Raw genomic sequence first — 25,528 nt, 5'->3', positions numbered from 1 at the left:
TGTAATCTAACCAAATCAAGCCACCGACATGTGGGCATGTTCTTTTCCTTCTCTCTTTTGCCTTATACTGTAAGTGCGCGCACCCACACCCGCGCACACAAACCCCTTATACGTCATGATGTGCTCGCCATGGCCTCAGCCCAGCAGGATGTACGGCGCGGTGACTAAGTTGCCGCTCTTTGCTGTGGTGTCAGCGGTAGAGGCTATTTTACAAATATCCTCCACAGAGGACCTGTTAGTAGTGTTCCTATTTGGTCAAAGCCAAGAGCTGCAACTTCCCATGACCCTCAGCTTTCATGGGTCACATTTGTCCTCCAGTGAACCCAAACATTACCTTCTGGTGCAGCGCAGTGTTTTTTTTTTTTTTTTTTTTTTTTTGATCACTCCGTCTTCTGAACGGAATGAATGAGGCACGATTATGATAATATCGGGTCACGTCAAGGCTAATTATCATGCTTGGTGTGGTTTTGGGGTTAAGTTGCAACGTGTTGTCAAGTCATATTTGGTAAAGCGGCTCAATCATGACCCTTCATCTCATTGAAAGCATGTTCATGAGTGTGCGTAAGGTGGGGGAGGGGGGCGGGAGAAGAATTTGTGTGAGAGGTGCATGACGGAGCATGAATGAAATGTCGCTTTGGGCTGAGTTTGAATCATGACCTCTGCTAATGTTGACAAAACTAAAACTGCCCATCTTATTAAAACCTACAAACAAACATCAAACAAAAATAAAATTCCGTGCAAGGTCATTCCAGCCCAGCCTGTTAAGTGTGGCTCCATCTGCTGGAGATTGTTGGTTACAGCACCTCTTAAGCCCTGATGCAAACGGACTTTAACAAAAACAAAAAACAAACAAACACTAAAAAAAAAAACGGGTGAACAAAAAACTCAGAATGTACATGCCAGACAATTCCAAGCACATGGAAGGAAGGAAGCAAGAATAACCGAAAACCTGCACTCTGCCCTAAAATCCGCTGATTGTGAACACACGGCAGGTGTGTTGTCGAGAAACCGGACGACATAGCTCAGCCTGAACATTGTAACAGAAAAAAATATGACAACACAACATATGACAGTAAAAATGACCCGGCACAGATTGAAAGAAACAAGGAAATGAAATACGAGTGAACTTGCGAGACGATGAGGCACAGAGGGAGCTGATTGTTGACACAAGAAACGGGAATGACGGGAAGAGGTTGAATCGCTTTACTATAAATTGTTAGACTGGCGCAATTATTCTTTGTCATTTGGAGCACAACATCAATAATCTCCTGAAATCTTAGATGGTGCACAACGTATTTATTTGAGATATCTCCAAGCTTTGAAAGTCGTTGAAAGTTCTCTCTACTGTTTTGTTTTGATGTGTTTCTTTCATTTGGAGTCTTTGTCCAGCTTTTTGAAGTTTTTGGGACAGATCAAATATACCTCGAAACATGTTTGGTATTATATGACTCAGATGAAGTATTCCGTCTTTGCAGTCTATGTTTTACTCTTTGAGGCAGACAGTAGTTTCCCCAGTCCTCAGGCTCCACTGACAAAAACAACAAGCCGAGGCAGAGCGAGGTTTGGCGTATAACACGCTGGACTTTGTATTATAAAATCATCATCTTCATATCTGAAAAAAAAAAAAGTCATCATTCAGGTTGCTTGTATTTCAAGGCACCACTCACAGCAGCGTGTCCCACAGAACTGAAATGTAATTGTGGTGTCTGGCGGGCTTGTAATAAAAATAATAAAAAAAATGGATAAGTGGTAAAGAAAATGGATGGATGGATGTTATAGATATGTAATAATTTACTTTCCTCATCCTGCTTTGTCTTTGTCTCTCTTCCCCCTTCTAGGAATTCTGTTCTCTTCTATTGAAAATAACACATAAACACACAGTAGCAATCATCTTGGCTCTTAGTATCAAGTTAGCAATTAAAACGTTTGATATGAGCACCAAAGGCCGAGAGTAGATGCAAGTAATTGGCACTGAGACGACGCCGTCGAAGGATTATCCCTGTGATGATGTGCAATGAAAACAGCAAGGCTTAAGGCCTTTTTAGGACATACAACAGCAGCCAGAGACACTCACACACTCATAGTAGTGGTGAGGTCTTGCATGGAAAGCACAGGTTAACATGCTGATGTGCATTCATGCTTTCCTTTGAAACTCAATTTCATCGTCGGCCATTGGTCGTGACAATTGGATTTTACTTTATTTCTCATTAGATATTTAATCAAATGATGGAGTCCTACATTTGCGTTGAATCAGCTACAATTTGCAACGCGTATAAAATGATGACACCCATGTTGAAATTCCAGGATTTTGTGACGCACAAATGACACGAAGAGAAATTGTTTCAAAAACTTTTGCCTAAAATTCATCCATCCATCCATCCATCCATCCATCCATCCATCCATCCATCCATCCATCCATCCATCATCCATCCATCCATCCATCCATCCATCCATCCATCCATCCATCCATCCATCCATCCATCCATCCATTTTCTTCACCGCTTATCCTCACGAGGGTCGCGGGGAGTGCTGGAGCCTATCCCAGCTGCCATTGGGCAGGAGGCAGGGTACACCGTGAACTGGTCACCAGCCAATCGCAGGGCACATTGAGACACGCAACAATCGCACTCATAATCACACCTGTCCAATTACTATAATGCATATTTTTGGGATGTGAGAGGAAACCGGAGTGCCCGGAGAAAACACACACAGGCACGGGGAGAACATGCAAACTCCACACAGGCGGGGCCGGGATCAAACCCAGGTCCTTAAAACTGTGAGGTCAATGCTTTACCAGCTGATGCACTGTGCCGCCCCTAAAATTCAGAAAGGAAAGGAAAGGGGAAGTCAACATAATTGTGATAATGTGGTAGTGTGCACACTGTCTAACAACAGAGGGGTTTGGGGAGGGGGGGTGTTGGTGAAAAAAATTAATCTGGTGGGGGGGGCACCACCAAAAATTGAAAACCAGTGGATTAGGCCATGATCAGAATTAATTATAAGAATCAGGTGAAATGTGTGAATAGTTCCAAGTACAAGTCCGTACTAGCAAAAAAAAATAAAAAATAAAAAAAAATAATAAAAAATCAACCAACCAAACAAAAAATAAATAAATACAAAATGTCAGACTTTTGCTCGAAAGAAAAAAAAGCCAAGTGTCAGGAAAAGCCCACTAGAACATCTTAGCTTTAATCAAAGAGGGTGTGCACATTTATGAAGCCACCACATTTTACTTACTTCCTCAAAAACATTAAAATGTATTTTTCAATGGAGTTGCACAGGTTGTATGTCACATTAGTGGTGTAAAACCTTTTGAAACAACAAACACATGGCATTTACATTATTATGAATATTTTTTTTTTTTTTACAGGCACTGTTTCTTCTAAATTACAACTTTGAAGTAGATACATATGTGTATTTTATTTTTCTTTAAAACTCATTCACTGCCAGGCCTCCGTGTTACGGTAGCTATTTGAATTCAAGAGCCGTCCGTCAATGCCACTTTTAATAAGAAGCAAGACATAGCTACTGCCATCCTGCAACCATTCCTCACATTTTTTAAACTTTCTCAACACTGAGGAGGCGCATCGCTCCCATACAACCTGACGAGGGCGCACTTTCCTTTGCTCTCTCTTGCTAAACGACGACTGGTTTCGACACCTGCTCTCCAGATGTGCTCTCCTGCAAGCTTAGAACATGAGCTCAATTTTCAAACTTCAAACTTGTACTTCTCTGCTTCTCTCTCTCTCTCAGTTGATTTCACCAGCCATTTCTAGTAAAAGCACTCCAGTATCACTTTTTATAGTTCTGTGGCCTATAGTGTTTTTAAGCCACTAGTTCGTTGTGATCAAGAACTATGCGTTTTGGTCCCATTACAGAAAAGAAAAAAAATGTTCTGTTGCATGTTATACAATACTTAGTGTCCTTTATCTTAAAAAAAAATACTGTGGATTGTCGCAATTAATGAAAATCCACAAGGTTGAGTGATTGATTTTGCATAATACCAGTACAAAATATGCATATGCTGTGTGGGTATTATTTTTAGCAACCTGTTTACACTCTCATGTTTTCCACTGTAGTATTTGTAACATTAGATGTGCGTGACTTTAAAAGGCAAAGCCCGTCCTGATGAGTGACTTGTGAGTCAGTGAATGAGAGTGTAGAGTTGGCTGGTGTTGAATGAATAAAAGTTGCACGCTTGTTTTGTTACTGTTTGATCAATAAAGCGATTGAGACTGCACCGGCAGCTCTTTCCATCCGCCCGTATCTAAATCAGCCGTCATTAATTAATTGAATTGTTCTAACTAGTATTGTTAGGCTATATAATTAGTTGGGCACAGAAGTGTTGTCAGGTTAAGTCCAGGTTAAAAACTCTTCCTCCCCCCTCCCCCACTTTTAACTGATATTTCTTGCACTGTACGCAGTTTAGTTTTTTTCCATCTTAGTTTGAAATGTTTTTAATCGTGTGAAGCACATTTTATTACCTTGTGTGTGAAACGTGCTTCCTAAAATAGATTTACACCATCCAGCAAAGGAGTGCCGTAGATCTTACGATCCTGCTCCTTTATCTTCAATATAGATTATTGACCAAAAGTCACATTTAGAAAAAAAAAAAGTTTGTAAACTTCTTCAGCAGTGTCCTTGTGTAAGCGAACTATGTAATTTGTACATTTTTGCTGCAGAGAGAAGAAAAGGTGGGAGTGCCTGCGCGCAAGTGTTTTATGGAGCGTACGATGGCACGGAGAAAACTAGAGGCTTCTGTTCAAGGTAACAATGAAGTGATCCGTCTGTCGGCCGACTGTCCTGTGATTTTAGGTTGTGAGGTCTTCGTCCTTTGCCCTTGGTGCAATTATCCCCGTGTTTGTAATAAGCACGTAGCCTTGCCTTTGAAGACACGTCCACTAATCCTGTAAGCCTGCCAGGGAGAGGCACAGGCAAAGCTAACGGGATCCAAAGACAAGTAATTGTGTTTACGCTGGGTATTTTTTGATGAATGATCAGCCTAAGGGGTGTTTTCTTTTGATTAACATCACTACAAAGTAGTATGCAAATACTGCGGCCGAAACTGCTAAAGGGGAAAAGACACGACTTTAATATTTATTTGGTAAGGAGAGGGAAGCCACAGGGAGGGTGTTTCCTTTGGCCCCGGAGCCAGAACTGCGGTGACCGCTGCCTGCCTTGCCTTGCCCGCCTGCCTGCCGGCTGGGGCCGGGCCTGGGGCTGCCCTGCCTGCTGGTGAGGATGTTTGATCCCCGGGGCAAAGCTGCGCACTATTTGCCGAGGTCGGTCGAATGTTGGAAGCCGAACAATCGAGTCGCCAGAAGTTTGGCGGCCGCTCCGCGCAGCTGCTCCAGAGCGAGCCACCGCGAGACCCGCTCTGGGGAGAGCCGAGGGAAGTGCCACGGAACTGCGCGGAGGACCGCGACATGTGTTCTCGCCGCAATTTACAGAGCTGCCTGTTGTGAAATAGATATCAGATAGTAAGTTATTTTGGAAACGGGTACATGCAGGGGTGTGAACTCTCGCTGAGCCAAGTTGAGTTCAATCATGAAGTGCCTGTAAAACTCTTTCGCATGCTGTTTTATATTATCTTGTAAAGTGGAATGTTAGTTCAAACACAAAAGTAGACCTATCCATTTTTAAAAATTTAACGTTACACACATAAATACCATCAAATTTCCGGTTTTCAGGTTAAAGCTCACAGTTTTAATTCAATTTATTGTTCATGAAAAAAAAATCTACATTTTTTGGGAAAAAGGTCTTGCTTGTCAATACATCACAAAACGAGACAATAAAAACACAATAAATAAAACAATAAATAATAGAACAAAAATAATAATAAATGAATAAACAAAACAAAAAAATAAAAATAATAGAATCATACGCAAAGAATCAGTATGCTATGCAAATAATAAAATGGTAACAGGTGAGTGTGCGAGAAGTACTGTACACTCCATTAAAGTAATCCTTCACCCTTACTTAAACCAACCCATAACAATCCCAAACATTTCAATGGGAGAGACGAGTCTCAAATCTTGGGTCAAGATTTGATCTTGTCGATTTGATCCTTTTGATCTTGTAAAATCTGCGGACCTGATCACTCTCACTAATCTCACAGCTGAGTTTCTTGGACTGTTTCACGAAGTTAACCAGAGGCAATAACGTTGAAGGTTGCTTTATTTTACTCTCACTTTCAACCACAGTTGATACAATTTTAACCGAGAGAAACTGTGGGCCACTTTTAAGGATGTATGTGACAAACAAGGAGTGTGTGATGGCGTAAATACGTACGAACTTGTTTTATGGGCTTTCTTTGAAGGAGGTGACGCTAACCGCAGTCAAAAAAAAAAAAGTATGGTACTTGCCAGTTTCTGAAATACAACCTTTGTTTTAGCTGAGTTTTACATGGGAGTTGTTTCATTTTGCAAGGTTAGGAAATGCAACATCTCATGATGCCATGTGGACAGTCTGCAAATTGTCCAAATGGCAATTGTCCGCTTTTGCGTTCGAACTCCTCAATTTGTCTTTTAGCTGAGTAGATTTGGACTGACTGTAAATGATGTATCTGTAGTTTTACCCCTCTGACAGGCTTCAAAACCCGTGAGTATACTTTTGAAGTATTCCGTTGCGCCTGTTCTCAGTCTCTCGTTCGCAAGGTTCTCCAAATAAGAGGCAACGTATGCTTGCTTCAAGCTGTTGTAACCCATTTAAAGTTAACTGTAAAACCAACGGATGTATTGTTAATACATACAATTTTACATTGTACATTCAATCATGAAAGTGTTTCAAATATGTGTAATGAACTCTTGCTACATTTTACTGCTAACATATTGTGAAATGACCATAGAAGTTGCAGTCATTATAAACTTTCAAACAACTGCTTCTTGAAGATACACGAGGCAGCAACAGTAGACCATGTAGACCAGCAGTAGACCATGCTGGGTTCGCAACGCAGAACTCTAAATTGGGACTTTCTTGTATACTGTAAAAACCCATAAAAAACACACACACACACTCTAGCTCGACCGCATGGACACTGAACCATGATAAAGTTGCGCTTCGACGTCCACGCGTGATTTCATAAGAGTAATGCAGAAGTTTTGCTACAGTCCTACCAACGGTGACCAGAGCAGATGTCGCTTTTCCCCAGACGTGTCTACTATTTGGCACACAAAAAAAGGATATGGCCATGTTTTTACGACTGACCGGGAATTCATTACCTCAGTTGGCATGTCCAGTATATTCTTCCATTTGGCTACGACTCCCATTTCTCTTCAGGTCTCTTGCATGATCTCTAAAAGTAGGAATTTTACATTTTTCAGTCACTGCTCCTGCAATCACCACTGACTTTTATTTTTACATACTACATCAAAATAGGTTTTGCATCATTAAAGAGTCAACATTGTTCTCTTAAGTCCTAAAAGTTTTATACGCTCTGCCAATTACAATAAACCTCATTTTTTCCACAATGATGCAGTACCGTTCTAGACCAGGGCAAAGTTCACAAACACCATAACAAGGATATCGGTAAATGAATACTTTTCGGACTTTCAAATAATTCAGACTTGAATTTTTTAGACCATACATGTGAGCTTACAATGGAGCTGTTGTGGACACTTGTTTACCAATTTCACTGTTCTGTATTGTCGTTCAAGCGTGACTTTAGGGAAAAGAGTGGCATACTACCTAAGCGCTAACGCTGGTGTTTTTTTGACTACAGTTCACGATAGCTTAGCGGTTAGCATAGTTTCCCTGTCTCTCTCCATTTAATTACTCCTCCTTGTCCTCCTTTAGCGCTAACACTAGACCTTATCAGTAGTGTAGTTTATTCGCTTCTCAAACAATTCTGTGTTTACAGGAAACTTTAAAAACAAGTAAAAAAAACTTTCTGTCTGGAGTGGATCTGTGCTGTGGAAACACGATGCTTATACCGCCGCCAGTTGTAGCAAGCTTGTTCAGTACAAGTTAGCATGGAGGATTCCCACTGCTGATTGTTCGATGGTGGCTCATCCAGTTCTATGGTCAGACATTGTTGAAGGCAGTTACCAGTGATCACACCAAGGCAGGTCCAGGAACCCGATCAGGGAACCAAATGTGGAATTGAGGTCGTCACCGAAAAGAGGACGAAGAACGACGATTGAGGCGTTGGCTGTGCCCTCGCCCCTCATCCCGCTAAAACCGCATACTGTACGTCAGATAGGCTTGTGTCTGTTTCCTAATTCAGGCACAAAGAATCTTTTTATAATCTCAATCTCAATTTAACTCTCCGAGATCAAAGACCAAAGACCACAAACCAGATCAACAGAGCAATGTTTGAGAGAGCCGAGGCCAACTTCCATCAACGCCTTGAGGAAACACATCAATAAAAACTGGCACCAAATGATGGATGTTTTCCATTTGCTCAAATGGGATTCCAATCCAAACACGCTGAGGTTAGGAAAAAAAAACTGTTTGCAGCTATCAGCTCTCATGTGTTTTTCAAAAACATCCTTTGTTTGCATCCATCATCTTTGATCAAGAACTACAGAAATCAGAGAATATTTACGGTAAGACATTGAAATCAGACGATTTGTACAATTTTAGGTGAACAGATGTCTTGAAAGGATGAATCAATTTTCAAAATAGTTTTCAATTTAAATGATACTCCATTAGTTTCTCTTTTAATCTATTGCTTTTGACAGCTTTATTTGCTTTAACTGGTGGGATTAGTGGTAAATTACACTAGTTAGCAACAATTTCGCTTTTGGGTATTTTTAGCTCATTTAGGAAAATTTTGATATGCTGAATCCAAATATTATATTTGGTTTGCTGAATCAGGTCAATTTTTTAACTATGGCCATGTTTTTATTTCAATGTTGAGATGTTTTCACTTTAGAGGTTCAGATAAAGTTTCAGGTCCTGAATTTTGAGCAATTTACATGTTCTGTACTTATTTAGTTCTGTCTACTCTTCCATTTCCATCAAACATCCATCCATCCATCCATCCATCCATCCATCCATCCATCCATCCATCCATCCATCCATCCATCCATCCATCCATCCATCCGTTTACTTAGCCACTTATCCTCACGAGGGTCGCAGGAGTGCCGGAGCCAATCCTAGCTGTCAACGGGCATGAGGCGGGGTACACCCTGAAATGGTCGTCAGCCAATCGTAGGCCACATTGAGACAAACAGCCGCACTCACAATCTCACCTAGGGGCAATTTAGAGTATCCAATTCATGTTGCATGTTTTTGTGATGTGAGTGGAAACGGGAGTGCCCGGAGGAAACCCACACAGGCACGGGGAGAACATGCAAACGCTACACAGGTGGGTCTGGGTTCGAACCAAGGACCTTGGAAATGTGAGGCCAACGGTTTCCAGCAGTTCCACCGTGCTTCCCCTTAAACAAAACATGTGATAAATAAACTGGGAACAATTGGGCATTTAAAAACTGACCTTAACAAGAGAAACAGCAAACCAAAAAAATAATAATAAAATAAAAAATATGCTGAAAAAAAACAGTCATTTCACAAAAAAATAAAATCAATGTGGAAGGCCTGAGCTGTACATTGTAGAAAGTGAAATCCTCTTAATTGAAAGACATGAAAGAATTGCAGTGGATGTGAAATACACACAGCGTACACGACGAAATAGTCGACATTCCCACAACGATTGGTTGTGATGTCGGTGTACAATTTTGGGTACAGCAGCTGTTTCTCGTATCTGAAGTGAGTGTTCCCAGGCTACGGCCCTGACACCCAAATCCATAATCATCACTATGAGCGTTCAGAGCCACGTTGTAGCTCCTTGCGCGCTCTTATGCATGCGCGTCCAGGATTCCCAGACATTGTTGATGATGCGGGGAGCCTCGTGCTTCCGTCAGCGTGTGTTGAAGTTGCTCACTGGCGACCACATCAGGGTCTTTAACTCCACCCTGCTCGCCCACAACAGTCAACACTCAAACACACGCTAGTAACAAACACAGATGAACTAAGGGAAATATGCTTGGTGCTATATGCACATGCACACACGCACACACACACACACACACACACACCACACACACACAAACAGTTGCATACTTAGGCTGACCATAAGCATATGGAATTCAACCAGTAATGCCTTTTTAACTATTACATTTTGTTGGTTGGTCTTGGTTGATGTTACTGTGGTTGCGGTTCATCTCCGAAACACATGAAATATTCAAATATGCGCAGAAAGAATGTCGCTTGCGTTTGGACCAAAATGCCGTTTGTGAGCCACGCAAACTTTCTTTGGGAGTTGGCTTAGCTTGTTTTTGGTGTTCACCTACCTGGATACAGTTGGTGTAGGTCTCTGTTTTGGGCAAACAAACAGATTATTTTTGAATGACAGGACTGAAATGTAGCTTTGACACCAAATCGGCAAGTCACTTTGGTACTAATACTATAAAACTGTACTATAATACTGTAATAGGTACTTTCTACCTGTTATAGCAGATGGGTGAAACTCTAGGCACACTCATTGGTTTCTTGTCTTTATTTTGGCAGAAAATCTGTACTGAAGTTGTATTTTCTTATTTTCTGTTCCCATTTCCTGAGCTACAAATAGTCCTTCAAATGCTGTCCAAATGATTTGAACGTAATAGTTAAGAACATTGATCAGCATTTAATATAGTTTACCAGAATTTACTGAGGGAGCACTGGTTAGAGTGTCTACCTCACAGTTCTGAGGACCCGGGTTCGATCTCGGCCCCGGCTGTGTGTGAGTTTTCCCCGGGCACTCCGGTTTACCCCCACATCCCAAAAACATGCAACGTTGATTGGACACTCTAAATTGCCCCCAGGTGTGATTGTGAGTGCGACTGTTGTCTGTCTTCATGTGCCCTGTGATTGGCTGGCAACCAGTTTGGGGTGTACCCCGCCTCCTCCCCGTTGACAGGTGGGATAGGCTCCAGCACGCCCCGCTACCCTTGTGAGGATAAGCGGCAAAGAAAATGGATGGATGGAGTTAAGAGCATTAATCAACATTTAATATAGTTTACCAGAATTTATTGAGGGAGCACTGGTTAGAGTTTCTGCCTCACAGTTCTGAGGACTGGGGTTCAAATCTCAGCCACCACCTGCGATGAGTTTGAATGCTCTCCCCGTGCCTGTGTGGGTTTTCTCCGGGCACTCCGGTTTCTTTACACATCTGAAAGATGCACGGGAAGTTAAATGATAACTCTAAATAGCCCGTAGGTGTGAATGTGATTACCAAAGTTTGTTTGTTTCTATGTGGCCTGCGATTGGCCGGCAACCAGTTCAGGGTGTACCCTACCTCCTCGCTGATGATAGCTGGGATAGGTTCAAGCACTCCTGCGACCCGTGTGAGGATATGCGGCTCAGATAAAGGATGGATAATTTAATGATTGCAATTCTGGAATGAAAAGCATGACTCTGGTCACTCCTCGGCTAACACTGACAGCAGCGCTACTCCAACTGTTGTGGGTAATGCACATTCGTTGTTACCAGGTAAAAGGTTGAAACCATTAGTAGTTATGATTAAAGTTTAAGAAGTGTTGATTTTTTCCAATGTATATTTTATATTGAAAGAAAACACGTTTGACTTTTCAGGTTTGTGTCGGATCTTTATTTTAAGTGCACGGAAGATGGAACAATACAGAAGGATTCTCATCATGAGCCACCATTTTTCAATATGAACAGTCCAGCTTGTTATTTGTGATTGACTATTTCAAAAAGATTTGATTTCAGTTGCAGAAGGAAGAAGAAAACTTCACCCTCAATTTACTATGCGATTTTACATCCCCATATTTGAAAAAACAACCACTTTACACTACTGCCCTGCTTAAACTTGGCAGTCGAGCCAAATCCCAAAGAAAAAGTTGAGGTATTAGTCACTCCGCTGAGAACCTGTTGGACGCCCAGATAACGTTGCAGAAGTTTGTTGCATTAGCAAAAGGGCAATATTGAGTCAAGATCTCAAACAACATCTTTAGGGCAATTTGTCATGTCTGTGACTGAGCGCATAAACTTTCCTGTGAGAAATGAATCCACCCTTCCATCCGCATCATCTGGATACAATTGTGTCATTATGTCTCCGTCCCGCTTGTTAAGCGGTCCAAATGAACTTATATTTTCGCCATCCCTGAAGGTGCAATCCCCGTCTTCCCTTTTGCGCCACACATGACGCTTTACGACCGCAGGAAGTAATGTCACTGCTGTCAAGACAAGCGGGACCTCATTTGACCTTTGACCTCACCGAACGACTACTAACAACTGTGATTCAACACAAACACCCGCAGACCTTTACCGTAAGTCGAGGCTGTTTTTCCAGTAACGTTTAATATCAAGTGAAAAGGTTTGCGAATGTCAACAGCCGCAGGGGGGGGTTTGGCAATAGTTACCTAAAAAAAAAAAAAAAAAAAAAAAAAAAAAAAAAGATTTGGCCTGAACAAAACAACCTGGGATGAATTATAAATAACTCTTAATGTTAGCACATTGTGATGTCAAACAGAGTGCACCATCTTGATACCTTGAGCGCATGATATGAATACCCTGGTTTAGAGTCGGGCCCCTTTCGTTTACATAACTGTTTGTGTACTAGTCGCGGAGGCTTTACCCAGATAAATGCAGTTCTGACAACTAAAGTGAGGTACACACACACTGATAATCTGGCCTGATTTGAGCATTTGAAGTCCGCAAAGGCCAGAGTTTGGGAAGTTTCCATAGATGATCTTGAGCAATTATCCCGTGACTTCACGGACAGGGAAGAGACTTTGAACTTGAAAAACTCCAAGATCACTTCACATAAACACAGCTGTAGCGTCGCCACTTTGCTCCTGTATGTAATGATAATATAAAATATACCATATTTTCCGCACTATAAGGCGCACTGCATTATAAGGCACACCTCCAATGAATGGCCTATTTCAAAACGTTTATTCCTATATAAGGCGCACCGCATTATAAGGCACATAGTATAGAGGCTACAGTAGAGGCTAGGGTTACGTTATGCATCCATTAGATAGCGCTGCACCAAAGGCTCAATATTGATCCATATATAAGGCGCACCTGATTATAAGACGCACTGTCGGCTTTTGAGAAAATGAAAGGCTTATCGTGCGGAAAATACTGTGCATGTTAACAGTACATTTTAGCACATCTGCAGCTTGTTGTACTATGGGAGTTGATGCATGATTACATAATTTAGATACTCTTTGATACCACGATTTGTGATTGGATGACGTTGTTTTGGCTTCTCGTCGTCCATTCAGCCACTGTACTGAGGACTTTCAGGACTTTCATTGGTTTCTATCCCAGGATCTTCATGTGAAAGTGGCACAAAAATGTTATCACCAATTAAACAACTTTGTTTCATCACAGAGTTGACTGCAAAAAAAATCTTCAGTCCGTCATGCCTCCTGTGTTCTAGTATGCGATTTATTTCTTCCCATAATCTCCGCAGAAAATGGTCAAGAATCATCCTGTAAATGTCAAACCGGTTCATCTGTCAATCCTCTCACAGTACAGTCTTGAGGTTACGATTGACATTTCGATATCGCCGTGGGTTTGGTGTGCTACGTTGCTCGCCTTAAGTAAGTGCCAATTTTTTTCCTTAAGTCGCTTGAGATGTTAAAAATTGGTTTGTGCCTACTCATAAAGGACAACTTTTTACTTTACGTCCTTAAAAAAAAAACTGAGTAGATAGGCTGAGAAGATAGCCTTGGCCAATGAACTAATAATTTGATCTCAGTCTTCAAACGCAACAACTGTCCATTCATTTGGTGGGAGTAGGCCTCACCCTTTCATTTTGCGTGAGCCCTCATCACAGGTTACTTAATCTCCCCCTCAATCAAAGATGATGCGGAGAGCTCATCGTGACATCTTGAACAACCATAAAATATGGTGTACTGGCACAGTTTGAATGCAGCTCATTTTTGGGGAGAAGAAGTATCTAGTCAAGCTTGTCAAGTTGAGGAGGACGCCAGTTTTACTTGTTTTACAGTCCAATATTAATATTTGAAATTTTGATTGTACTGTATTTATTATATACAGAAGCGTAATGCTGCCACACCGAAAGAAAAACAAACAAAAAAAGCAGGTTGCATTTCACATTATAATGTGAATCATTTCATATTATAATGTGAATTGGTTCAAATTATAATTTGGGTAATTACACGTTATAATGCGAATCATTTTCACATCATAATGTGGTTAATTACACGTTTTAATGTGAATCGTTTCACATTATAATATTGTTAATTACACGTTATAATGTGATTTGTTTCATGTTATAATGTAGATTCGTTTCACAAAATAACGTAGAAAATAATAAATAAAAAAAATGACCCCTCTTTACCCCGCCCCCCAAAAGACAATTACTTCTAGTTCGGGTGGATGGAGACCTTTTAGAGTTATACATCAAACATATACATTCCTCTACATCAACCCACGTTTTATTGATTATTTTCTACATTATAATGTGAAATGAATCTACGTTATAATGTGAAATGATTCACATTATAATGTGAAACGCGACCTTTTTTTTTTTTTTTTTTTGGTGTGGCAGCAATACGCTTCCGTAATTATATACTATACTCAACGGATGGACTAGTACCACTTTTTGGGGATTTTGAGTAACATCTAGCATCATAGTAATGTATATTAATAAAAATATTTGATTACAATCAGCAGTCTTGTCGTTTTCAATGGTAAGCTTTATGCACTGAAGCACTTTGAAATGAAAAAGAAAACAGATCAAGAATAGCTTGAAACCCTCTGCCATTGAAGAGTGGATTTTTTTTCATGCATGAGTTTAAGGATAAGATATTTTAGGGTACCCAAGGCTTAAAAAAAGAAACCCAGATATCTGCATACCTGTATTTTGTCCATTATTAAAACTGCATTTTTGCCATACATTTACTTCTTAAGTGTGATGCCCGAGTAAAGCTGATAACTGAAACTGATAACAAAACATGACAAAATGTAAATACATGATGAAAAATGTGTTTGCTGCATTAAATGTGTACAGCATGTGGATACATGATACCATGTTGACCGAATCACAAATGTAGACAATCTAAACAACGTTTATGTTGAGAAACATAACATACAACAACATGGGTTCTTTTTATATGTCACAAGAGAAGTTTTTGGCTCTCTTCCCACACACACAATATTAGTTGAAGCAGTTTGATACAATTTTCAGACCGTGTGTACCACTAGCAGATCCCGGCAATCACAAATATTGCTCCGCTACTGACCTAGTCCTGCCAAAGAGAGCAAAGGAGACATCAGAGAAATCTGGACTTAGTCTGGATTTCAGTTCTAGAAGCAGAAACCGCGGAGAAAACCTCTGCGGGTGCTGCATCCATCATCCTCACGTTACTGCGATGGGAAGAGATTTCTGACCTCACCGGCAGATGTGCTTGCTGGTCTGGTGTCGCCGCACATTTGGATTCCTCACTTCACTTTCGGCTCCGTCCACCGGCCCTTCCTAGCATAGTTGACAAGTGCAATAAAAACATTTGCGTACATATTATTTCTGAGTGTATACTGCGCAATTAATGTTGAGATGATTACGAAACAATAACTACAGTGGACAGACGACCTCAATGAAGTGTTTTAGTAACCTCAACCTCTCCACCATAATTTTCTTAGTTTTAGTTGAGCAAAACTTTTTTTTCTAGAGATTGGTAGGGTTTCCAAATATTTGACTCAAGTACAAGTATGATTATCTTTGAATACTATTACAAGTAGAAGTTAAAGCAGTTCTTGAATAATTTGTGGTGTGGAATAGCCTCAGTAAGTACTCACTAAGGAAACTACTGAAGTTGAAAAATTCTATTCTTTTTTGTTACTCTGTGTCACGTTAACTTCCACCTCTACCATTTTCTATGTAATATTGCATCACGTAGAGTTGTAACTCTAATTCATCCACATTTTTATGGGTTGAACAGTCCCATAAATTTTAAGCTATAGTGAAAAAAAGTAAAGTTTTTCAGTCTGATTAACCCTTTCCGGGCAGGGGTTGCAAATTTGCAACAGGTTTATTATAATCAAAAATTTTAAGCCCAGAGTATCATTTTCTGAAAGTATCACATTTTTCTCTCTGCAAAATTTTATTTGGTCCAGAGAGGGTTAAACATGCTCTGGGTCAAATTGAGCCATCCGATAAGGTTACCATGTGGTAGTTCTCATGGTATTAAACGGCGTGTTTATAAAAGATGCGCAGAGTTTTTTGTCCATGAAAAGTGGCTTTTATCTACATGCCAAAACAACTCTCATTGTGAATTTTATCACTTGTTTTAAGGTGACGTTCATTTTATTTAAAACCTTTGTCTACCTATGCACGTCTGTCTCGCTTAGTTCCCCTTTCCCGCTTGCCTTTCCTTCTGTTTGACTTTGGTTTCTATACGTGTTGTGCCATTATCACTGACCTTGTGTAGTGCTTTCTCACGCCTCCACTGGAAAGTCCCCAGGGTGAGGGCGCAGCACCGTGAGCCTCACCAGTGCGACCCAAACACTGGTGAGGGGGAAGGCAGGCACGCTACTGGCAGCTGCCCTACCACATTAGAGGAGTTTTTTCCCCCCAGTGTGTGTTCACTGCATGTGTGTACAATAATAAGTGCCCTGCTGCCTGTAAACCACAAAGCAGCAGCTGCACAGGCGTGCAGATTAGAGGCTTGCGCTGCACTGGATGTCCCAACTGAGTGGTTAGATGGATGGAGAGGGGAGATGGTGGGAGGGGGACAAGGGGGGTTGAAAACTGGTGGGTTACCGAGCCCTTGATCTCAATCATCTCAGTACACCTGCCGCGAGTAGCACTACGACAGACAGTTTCATGTAATATCATTCAAACATTCCTCCATCTGACACTCTGTCCGTCCATCCGTCCCATAAAACACGGGCAGGCAGCATCCCTAAAGGTCCCTCCGAAACTTTTCCAGTAGCAAGTTGACAATCTGATTGATGGTTGGGAGACTTGACCTTCGATCTGAACCAGATCAGGTGTCAAAGGCTGGATTTACACTGTAGGTCAAAGTCCATGATTCTATTTCCATGTACATTTTAGATGAAACATAGCCCAATGTGGCTGTTTTTTCACTGACAGAAAACCTAAAACAACAATAATCTATCTTATTTAATATAAGAGCATGGATGAGCTTCTGGTCTCCTTGGCATATGCAAGCTTTCACTCTGGATACATTCTTTAGAAGGCAGAAGGCAGTTTTTGGTAAGTGATTTGATATAAATGTTGAAAGTCAGGTCGGAATCAGTCCATCAAAGTTTCCAACTTTGTTTTTTTAAAGATAGTAACTTGAGATATTTACCAACAGCAATCCTCTTCATAATTGCCAAAAACAATTATGTCAGTTTTGGTGTGGTCTTGGGGTCTTGTTTCACGACTGAGGGAAGAATGGAGCGGTAGATTGACAGACGGATCGGTGCAGCGTCTGCAATGATGCGGACTTTGTATCTGTCCGTTGTGGTAAAGAGGGAGCCAAGTCGAAGGCAAAGCTCTCAATTTACCAGTCGATCTACGTTCCTACCCTCACCTATGGGCATGAGCTGTGGGTCGTGACCGAAAGAATAAGATCCCTGATACAAGCGGCTGAAATGAGTTTCCTCCGCTGAGTGTCCCTGGAAGTCCCAGTCCCTTAGAGATCGGGTGAGAAGCTCGGTCATCTGGGAGGGGTGCAGTGTCGAGCTGCTACTCCTCTGCATTGAGAGGACCCAGATGAGGTGGCTGGGGCATCTGATTTGGATGCCGCTGAGATGCCTCCCTGGTGAGGTGTTCTGCGCATGTCCCACCGGAAAGAGACCCTGAGGACGACATAGGACACGCTCTCTTGGCTGGCTTGGGACCGCCTGGGGAAAGGGAAGTATGGGTATCCCTGCTGAAGCTACTTCTTCCGCGACCCGACCCGGAAAAGCGGTAGAAAATGGATGGATGGATGGATTGGCTCATCGAGTTATTGATCTGTTTTAGACTTATTTATGTTTTTTGGACAGTGACACAACACCTCAACTGTAATCATGTGGAGACACTGCTAGATATAACTGCACATCACAACGTTAATAGTCAAAATTAATGTTAAAGATGTTAAAGTCACATCATACTTTATGGTCTAGTCTTTCACTGAAGTTTAAAGGTTTTATTTGATCTGTATTTATGTTGGTTGGACAAACCACAATCAATGTATTTGTCTGATGTCAAGCTTGCATTGTAGCTGCACTCATATTTGCAATGTTTTAACTGAAGTTTGGAAGAGGCACAATTTTGGAATACTGCTCATTCATCTCGTGGCACTTGACGGGTAACAAATGGAATTGTGCCTCTGGAACCGTACAGGGTAACCCCAACTCGAGACATCTGGTTGTCCTGCAGTTTAGCCTTCTGCTCAAACACACTACAAATCGAGCTATTGGTGTTCAGGTTCAGATCGATCAGATCGTTCGCACTGGTCACACCCCAGCATAGCAGTTGAAGTCCTTCAGTCAATTGAGGATGGAACGCTGGCTATCCACAACTGCTGTTTTGGCCCACACGCGCAAGCTATGGTCGGAACAAATTCCCAAAGCCAAAAGTGCAGGAAAATGACTCTCTCGTTCACCAGGCATGACTAATGAGCCCACGCATGGTCCTTGCCTTTCCCCTGCGGCAAGTCCAGTCTATGAACTAGTCCAGCCCATTTCATTGGAAATGAGTATGACTGTATTTTTAGGTCATGTTTTGTATACCAGGAAACCAGAACCAGTTACTTGGCACTTCCTCCTTGGAACCACAGGCACACCAAAGGATGGGCTCAATGTAGCATGTTCATAGTGAGCTGAGATTGGGTCCACAGCCCTGATAAATGTATTCAGCTTTTTTTTTTTTTTTGGAAGATGTCATGTATACAGTAGGAATGATTGCTATGATGAATTTCACAGACGTGCCCAACAGTTATTATCAATCTATTACCATATGTTGTTTTTGTTTAAAGGAGGTTTTCAGGTGTAGTGACAAGGTATCATTACTGTTCACTTTTCCACTCAAGCACACAAACAGTAATTACAGTCCATCACTAAAATTGTGAAAGTGACACTTGGAAATGATTCTCATCGGTGCAACGATAGTATCTGGCATCTGTTCAAATGTTCGCAAACGGTGTTTACGTTTTCCAATAACGAACTGGGGAGAATCCAACATATTTATAAATGAAAAGAATGCTTGATCACATAGATTTCAGAGGTATTTATAAACGAACCAGCAACAAAATTACATACACTTGCACAATTGATATACACAGACACACACACACATCGCCACACACGCGCACATTGCTCTCCATTCAAAATGAAATGTGAAAATAACATGCATTCAGCATAGGACATGTTTAAACATAGTGTCGACAGTGACACTCCTAACAGACAAGTTTAAATCTGTTCTCATTGTTGATGCACCTCATCATTACCATGCTCAAAAAGATTCGAGCAAAAAAGGTCTGCCCGCACCCCTCTCAAATTCTTATTTTTTTTGCATAGTTTCCCCACTTTAATGTCTTTGTTTACATTGCTCACATTAATGGATAAAGTAAGTAGGTGTGTTTGTTTTCTTTCATAAGTGCTGATTGCACATAATAATGTTTTTTTTTCCTGTTGACAATTTGAAATTATTTCTTGGAACTATAAAACCATGCCTTTTTTTTTTAAATAGATGTTGACACCTTTTATGTCCATCTCAGTAAGAAAGATTATTACGGCCACTACGCAGACAATATTGTATATGGTGTTCTGGAAACATGATCTAAATATTTGTGACCATAAATCATTCATTATTCAAAATTCGCTCTTGGTCTTAATATCTGAATTAAAAACAACTGAATGATCCTTGCTGGTGACTGAAAAAATAACAATTGTGTTGTCACTATGCCATCGGTTGCCCAAATGATGGACTACGGAATGGGACTGTATACGAAGCCATGTGGCCTGCCATTTCACAATGTGATGGGTCCATTGAATAAGCTAAAGCGTCAGGGTGAGCCAAGGCCAATCGTGGATCTCTTTGGAGACACCTGACATGGAAATCTCATTCCACCCTGAGTAACCCACTATTTTGACATCCTTCCCGCAGCCAAGTTGGATCTAAAGACTGAGGAGCCGGGATGATTGACGTTCAAGAACTGCTGCAGCCTTCGTCCTCCTTCACACTTCACAATCGTTGGGTCGTTGACGTGCCGCCTCTTCTCCCTAAGCCATTGTTTGTATCTTCTTTGGTGGGTGAGTGCCAGTTTGTGGCGCTCCCTTGACAGATTTCAGTTTTAGTTCTTTGTAGTGGCAACATCTCCAAGAAATGAACACCTCAAGCGGGAAGACGCGTAACCAGGGAGGGACAGCTTAACATGGTTACCTGCTTCGACCCCAATGGTGGGGTCATCCCAGACCATGTTGAGTAAATAGTGACAATGCATTTATCAAATTTGAATGACTGCTTATCTGGTCGTCCCTTGCTTATCACAGTGGTTATGTTCCAGAAACCCATTCACAATAGACGAAAATCTGCAAATTGGTGACAATATAATGAAAACCCGTGGCACGGTGGATCAGCTGGTAAAGGCATTGGCCTCACCGTTCTGAGGACCCGGGTCTGATCCCGGCCCCGCCTGTGTGGAGTTTGCTTGTTCTCCCCGTGCCTGCGTGGGTTTTCTCCAGGCACTCCGGTTTCCTCCCACATCCCAAAGACATGCAACATTAATTGGACACTCTAAATTGCCCCTAGGTGTGATTGTGAGTGCAGGTGTTTGTCTCCATGTGCCCTACGATTGGCTGGCAACCAGTTCAGCGTGTACCCCGCCTCCTACCCGTTGAGAGCTGGGGTTTGCTCCAGCACTCCCCGCGACCCTTGTGAGGATAAGCCGCAAAGAAAATGGCTGGATGGATGGATGGATAATTACGACCCTCCCCACACTCTTATCATCTGTTCTCATCTAATAAAAACTTGCTATTAGATCTGAGACTGTTGTATATTTTCAGAACCAATTATTCTATACATTAACAATCAATTATTCGAAAGCGCGTTTTTTTTTTTGCACCGAGGGTTATCATCTGCACATTGGACATTTTGTTTTTACATTTTATGCAACTCAGAATATGGGTGGCTTGAAACTTTGTGCTCTGGCCTGATAAGTGACGTGGGGGTCAGTGAATCAGAGTATCGAGGTGCCTCTTGCTGGCTCATAATAGCAACTGGCTGCAATTAGGCCAACCATTAGCTAGTCCATGTGCTGAGCGCCCATGCTCAACAGTTGTGATCAGGTTAGTGTGTTATACATGCTCGTGTATGAATGTGCTTGTTACGCATTAATTTTGTTACCGTTTGTTGATGAAATCAACTGAAAGCGTGCCAGCGGCTGTGTGACCCACTGTGGATGGAGTACAATTTGCTCTAGCTAGCGGTGGTCACCCGTATTAAGTTAGGTAACAATGTTTACCTTGCCGTAGACATGCAGTTATATAAGACAGTTCTGTTTTTCACGCAGTACTCTGCGAAAAAGGAAACCACTATATGGTGAGTGATGAATGCCATTTTGTTTAGGCTTAATATTTAATTATTACATCATTTGCGATATATATACACAAGCAGTAGGTTCTTCAAACAAATACATTTGTGTAAAACGGAGCACGAGGTTAGCATGTTGGCATAGACTTCGACCTGCGTTCCAGGTTCTCACATGGCCCCTTAAGAAAATTAATTGCACACCCTGCCGTAGACGGCATTGCCCCGTGGGCTTGCTGGAAACGGGAGAGGAGGAAAGGAAAGGAGGGAAGTATGTCAGGAATGAAGAGTAAGCTCAGGCTGGCAGGTCTGTGCAGAAACGGCATCAGCAAAGAACTCAAGGTGAGGTAGCAGCTATGGCCTCGGGACACCTCTACAGTACGTCTCTCCCTCGCCACAAAGACATTGCTACTGATTCCATTATAGCTAATTGCCTCACTCACACACCCAATGTGGTTCATCTCACATTTGGTCCTCTCAGCAAATATCCTCTCGGTACATCTGAAAGAGCTGCTTTCCCTCACTAAATTTCACATTGTTGCACTGATAGGCAACATTTGCAACGAGAGAATAATTCATAAATGTGAGTATTTTCCGAATGCACTTGCAGTTATTTGCGCCAAAACAACTTAAGCTACGAATATACTGGTATGATCCCACTTCAGTTCAAATTTGCGTGAATACAGTCCGTGACCAAAAATGAATTTGAAGATCCGGTAGGATGAACGTCTCCTGATAAATGAACACATAATCCTTTAATGTTGCAGTTATTTGGAAAGATTCTTGCTCTGTAGTCAAGTCAAGTTAAATCAAGTCAATGGACTGTCTCAAATCATAAAAAAAAGTTCTTTCAAGGCATGCAGCATATACAGTACAGCAAGTCTAGGCCGTAACCCTCATTTAACAATTCCCCCATGAGCAACTCTGGCAAGAAAGTAGAAAAAGACTCATTTTTTTTGATGACTGAAAATATTTGCTGGAACGCAATGTGGTCGGTCATTTGACTCCACCCGTCAGAACTGAAAAATAGGAGCAAGGAGAAAATTGTCATAGTATGAAACAATAACGGTGTTAATTATAATCAGGACAAGAATGACAGCAGTTGAAGGCGCATTGTGGGTGCTTCAATCGGTGATCCAAACTGCGCTCCTTTCGGGGCGGAAATACTCGCAAAAAGCTCACGAAGAGTCGCTAGTGAGAATTAGATAACTGTTGGATGATGGAAACTTAATGAAGTGTCAAATATCATCTGACTAATATTGCCTTATCACTGGTTGGCTGCACTGAGTGCACACTCACCATTGGTGCTGACAAGTGTACATTATCGGTACTGTACGTGTGTGTTTTTGTGTCCTTGTGTGTGAATGAAGGCGCACAAACACCAACGCATATCAGGGACGTTTGTATCCACGTACAGCCTAAGGATGAATTTTTCTGGGATTGTGTCACAGGTATAAATGCTTCATAAATGAACGAAAAATAATCAAATGGCAGTGATGTTGGATGCTTCCGATTTACTTTTCAATCCCATCGTGATACTGATCTGTTGCTTTGTACTAAGGACTGGTGATTACCAATCCCAGGTATTAGTATCAACCTGATATCAGCCTTCTTTTAATGTATCAGGTACTTCTGAACGTTGCTGATATCATCCACTTCTGTTTGACCTAGTTGTGTATTCGCGTTGTTAATATTGGGCTCAGACCCGTGCCCCCCTTTCCTCTGAGTAGAAGATCCACTTGTGAGAGCAATCGAGTCTTTTATGTTGACAGTGCTGGCTCAAGAGCACAGAGGTAGGCAGAGATCTTTGCGAGTGGAAATATCGCAGTAGTTAAGCCAAGAGTAATGTTTATACCCACCACCCGCCCTATTACTTTTGTTTCTCATATATTCATGGAAATCCTATCATTCTTTTTCGTCAGCTATGGATCATGTAATATCTTAACTCTGTCATGAAACTATTGTATTCCAATGGCAAAATTAGTCATACATAGACAATATTTCTGTTTACATCCTGATGCTAAGTAGTACTTCATGGACTAAGCACAGCGGCTAAAGTTTTTTTGCTGTATTCCATTTATAACTTTGACATACGTCGATCAATATTTTAGAAAAGCATTTTCTCTACACCACCATATTCAATGCCGGGCTTCAAAAAAGTATAACTCGAATCCGGTGGAGCAAATGTCGTCTTAGGTCAAGCAGAACATGTTGCAAATGGTGTTAAAAGCATGTACTTGTTGGCCTCTCTTGTCAATAATTAATAAGAGAACTTGCACAAAAAAGATGATCCCCATTTCCTCTTCGATCCTTCCCTGGTGGGAGAGGCCATGAATAAGTAACACAGATCAAACTGTAGCGTTAGCGCAGATCAAGTATTTGTAAAGAAGCTGAAAGCGCTCGCTGTGCTACAAGAGAGGCACTATGAGATAATGCGGGCCTGCTTTGCATGTTCCCGGTCCCTGGCGCATTGAATTTTAACAGAGGGGGGGATGAAGCAACTCGACAAGGTATAAAACTGATGAATTAGTCATCGACACACGCTGCCTATCTTTAGACACAAGTCTTAAAGGCAAGTTTCTACAAGCTGTGAAAATGTTTCAACTGAGATACAGTATTTTCCAGCAAAAAAAAAAAGCGAGATGATAGCAGTACAGTGAAGCCTCGAGATACGAGTGACCCCACTTGCTAGTTTTCAGAGATAGGAGCTGTCCGTTAGATGATTCTGGCAGAAATTTGAGATGTGGGCACTGTTTCCTAGCAGGGTACTCGGTTCAACTCACTTCACACCAAAGCTTGGGCTTCAAGTTGTTGGTTGTCATTTTCTGTCCAGCTAAATATAAAAAAATAACTTTTGTGCATTTAACACAACCACATTGCTTTGCTTTACTTAAGTTTGATTAGCTTAACCGGAAAAACAATGCAAAATGTTATAGAAAGACTAACATATAGCATCGGCGTTGCAGTGATAAAACCTTTAACCAATGGATATTTTTAACAATAACAGTTTATCAACGCATGTAGACAGATACTATAACAATACTTACAGGTATACTATGTATACTTTATGAGCTGTGAAACTGACAGGCCCCATGAATTTCCATATAACGTAGTGAAACTGCTAACTACGACTGCTATCTATGAATGAAAAAAACTGCAATCATAAGTTGTTTTTTTTTTTGGATGAAAGAAGGAAGCGTTCTCTTTCTTTTGATATTTTTTGGCAGTATATTTTCAAGTTATTCCAACAATATTCTGTAGGCCTTGAAATTTCAGTCAAAATGGATTCTGGTTGACTGTGAAAGAGTTAAAGATCATTGAGGTTACGATTAATGAATGGACGTGATGACAGATTGATATGGGAGGCCCAAACTTGTTTGATGGCATCCGTTAGCTTTTGTTATAAGAGCTGTTTTACATATTCTTGTTTTTCAATTTTTCAGGTGATGCAGCCGTGCGAGTTTGTGCCAAGTGATCGTAACGCCCAAAAAAATCTCAATCGCTGCCATAATGTTGTTAGAGCTCAAGTCAGTAGTCACTTTTGGAGCAACTGCTCAAATAAACTCAACACGCAAGCCCGGGCCTGATGTTCTATCAGTCAGGATTTATTCCAATTACTTTTTCTAAAACAAGCATTTGTCATAATCCATTCAGGATTTGATGTGATCGTTTGACAACTGTTTCATCTTTCATAGAAGGCGGAAACAGAGAAATAATACTAGATGTTAACACTTTGTACTTATTTCACCATGTGGAGGAATAGCACAACTTTAGAGTTGATGACCAACTGTATATACACACACCCCTTTTCTGGTGAAATTGAGAAATTATATAAATGTGAATAAAATCAGAATGCAGTCATTCAGAAATCCTTTTCACCGTACTTTATATGCTGTACTCAGATATTTAATGTTCAACCTGATAAACTTTCTAATTACAAATTTCCTTCCTAATTTGATGCCTGCAACACGTTCCAAAATAGATTTAATAAATTTACCACATTATGATTTTACCTTCCCCTTC

At 41.2% G+C, this 25,528-nt stretch overlaps 1 protein-coding gene across 4 annotated transcripts in view; it reads left to right on the top strand.

Annotated features, from left to right (window-relative positions):
- LOC133512463 (uncharacterized) overlaps positions 1–25,528 on the top strand; it is a 44,875-nt gene that overhangs the window by 4,628 nt on the left and 14,719 nt on the right. For 3 of the 4 annotated variants that reach the window (XM_061842124.1, XM_061842127.1, XM_061842122.1), the window contains exon 2: positions 4,683–4,767. The gene's annotated coding sequence lies outside the window, so the exon portion shown is untranslated. Of the gene's footprint in view, positions 1–4,682; positions 4,768–20,083; positions 20,344–25,528 lie in introns of those variants that run through there. The other variant, XR_009798196.1, reaches the window with a different exon arrangement.

This window comes from Syngnathoides biaculeatus, chromosome 14 (genome assembly GCF_019802595.1).
Source record: "Syngnathoides biaculeatus isolate LvHL_M chromosome 14, ASM1980259v1, whole genome shotgun sequence".
NCBI classification, from domain to species: Eukaryota; Metazoa; Chordata; class Actinopteri; order Syngnathiformes; family Syngnathidae; genus Syngnathoides; species Syngnathoides biaculeatus.
The sequence above is the reverse complement of the archived record's forward strand: the minus strand, read 5'-3'. Positions and strand labels throughout refer to the sequence as shown.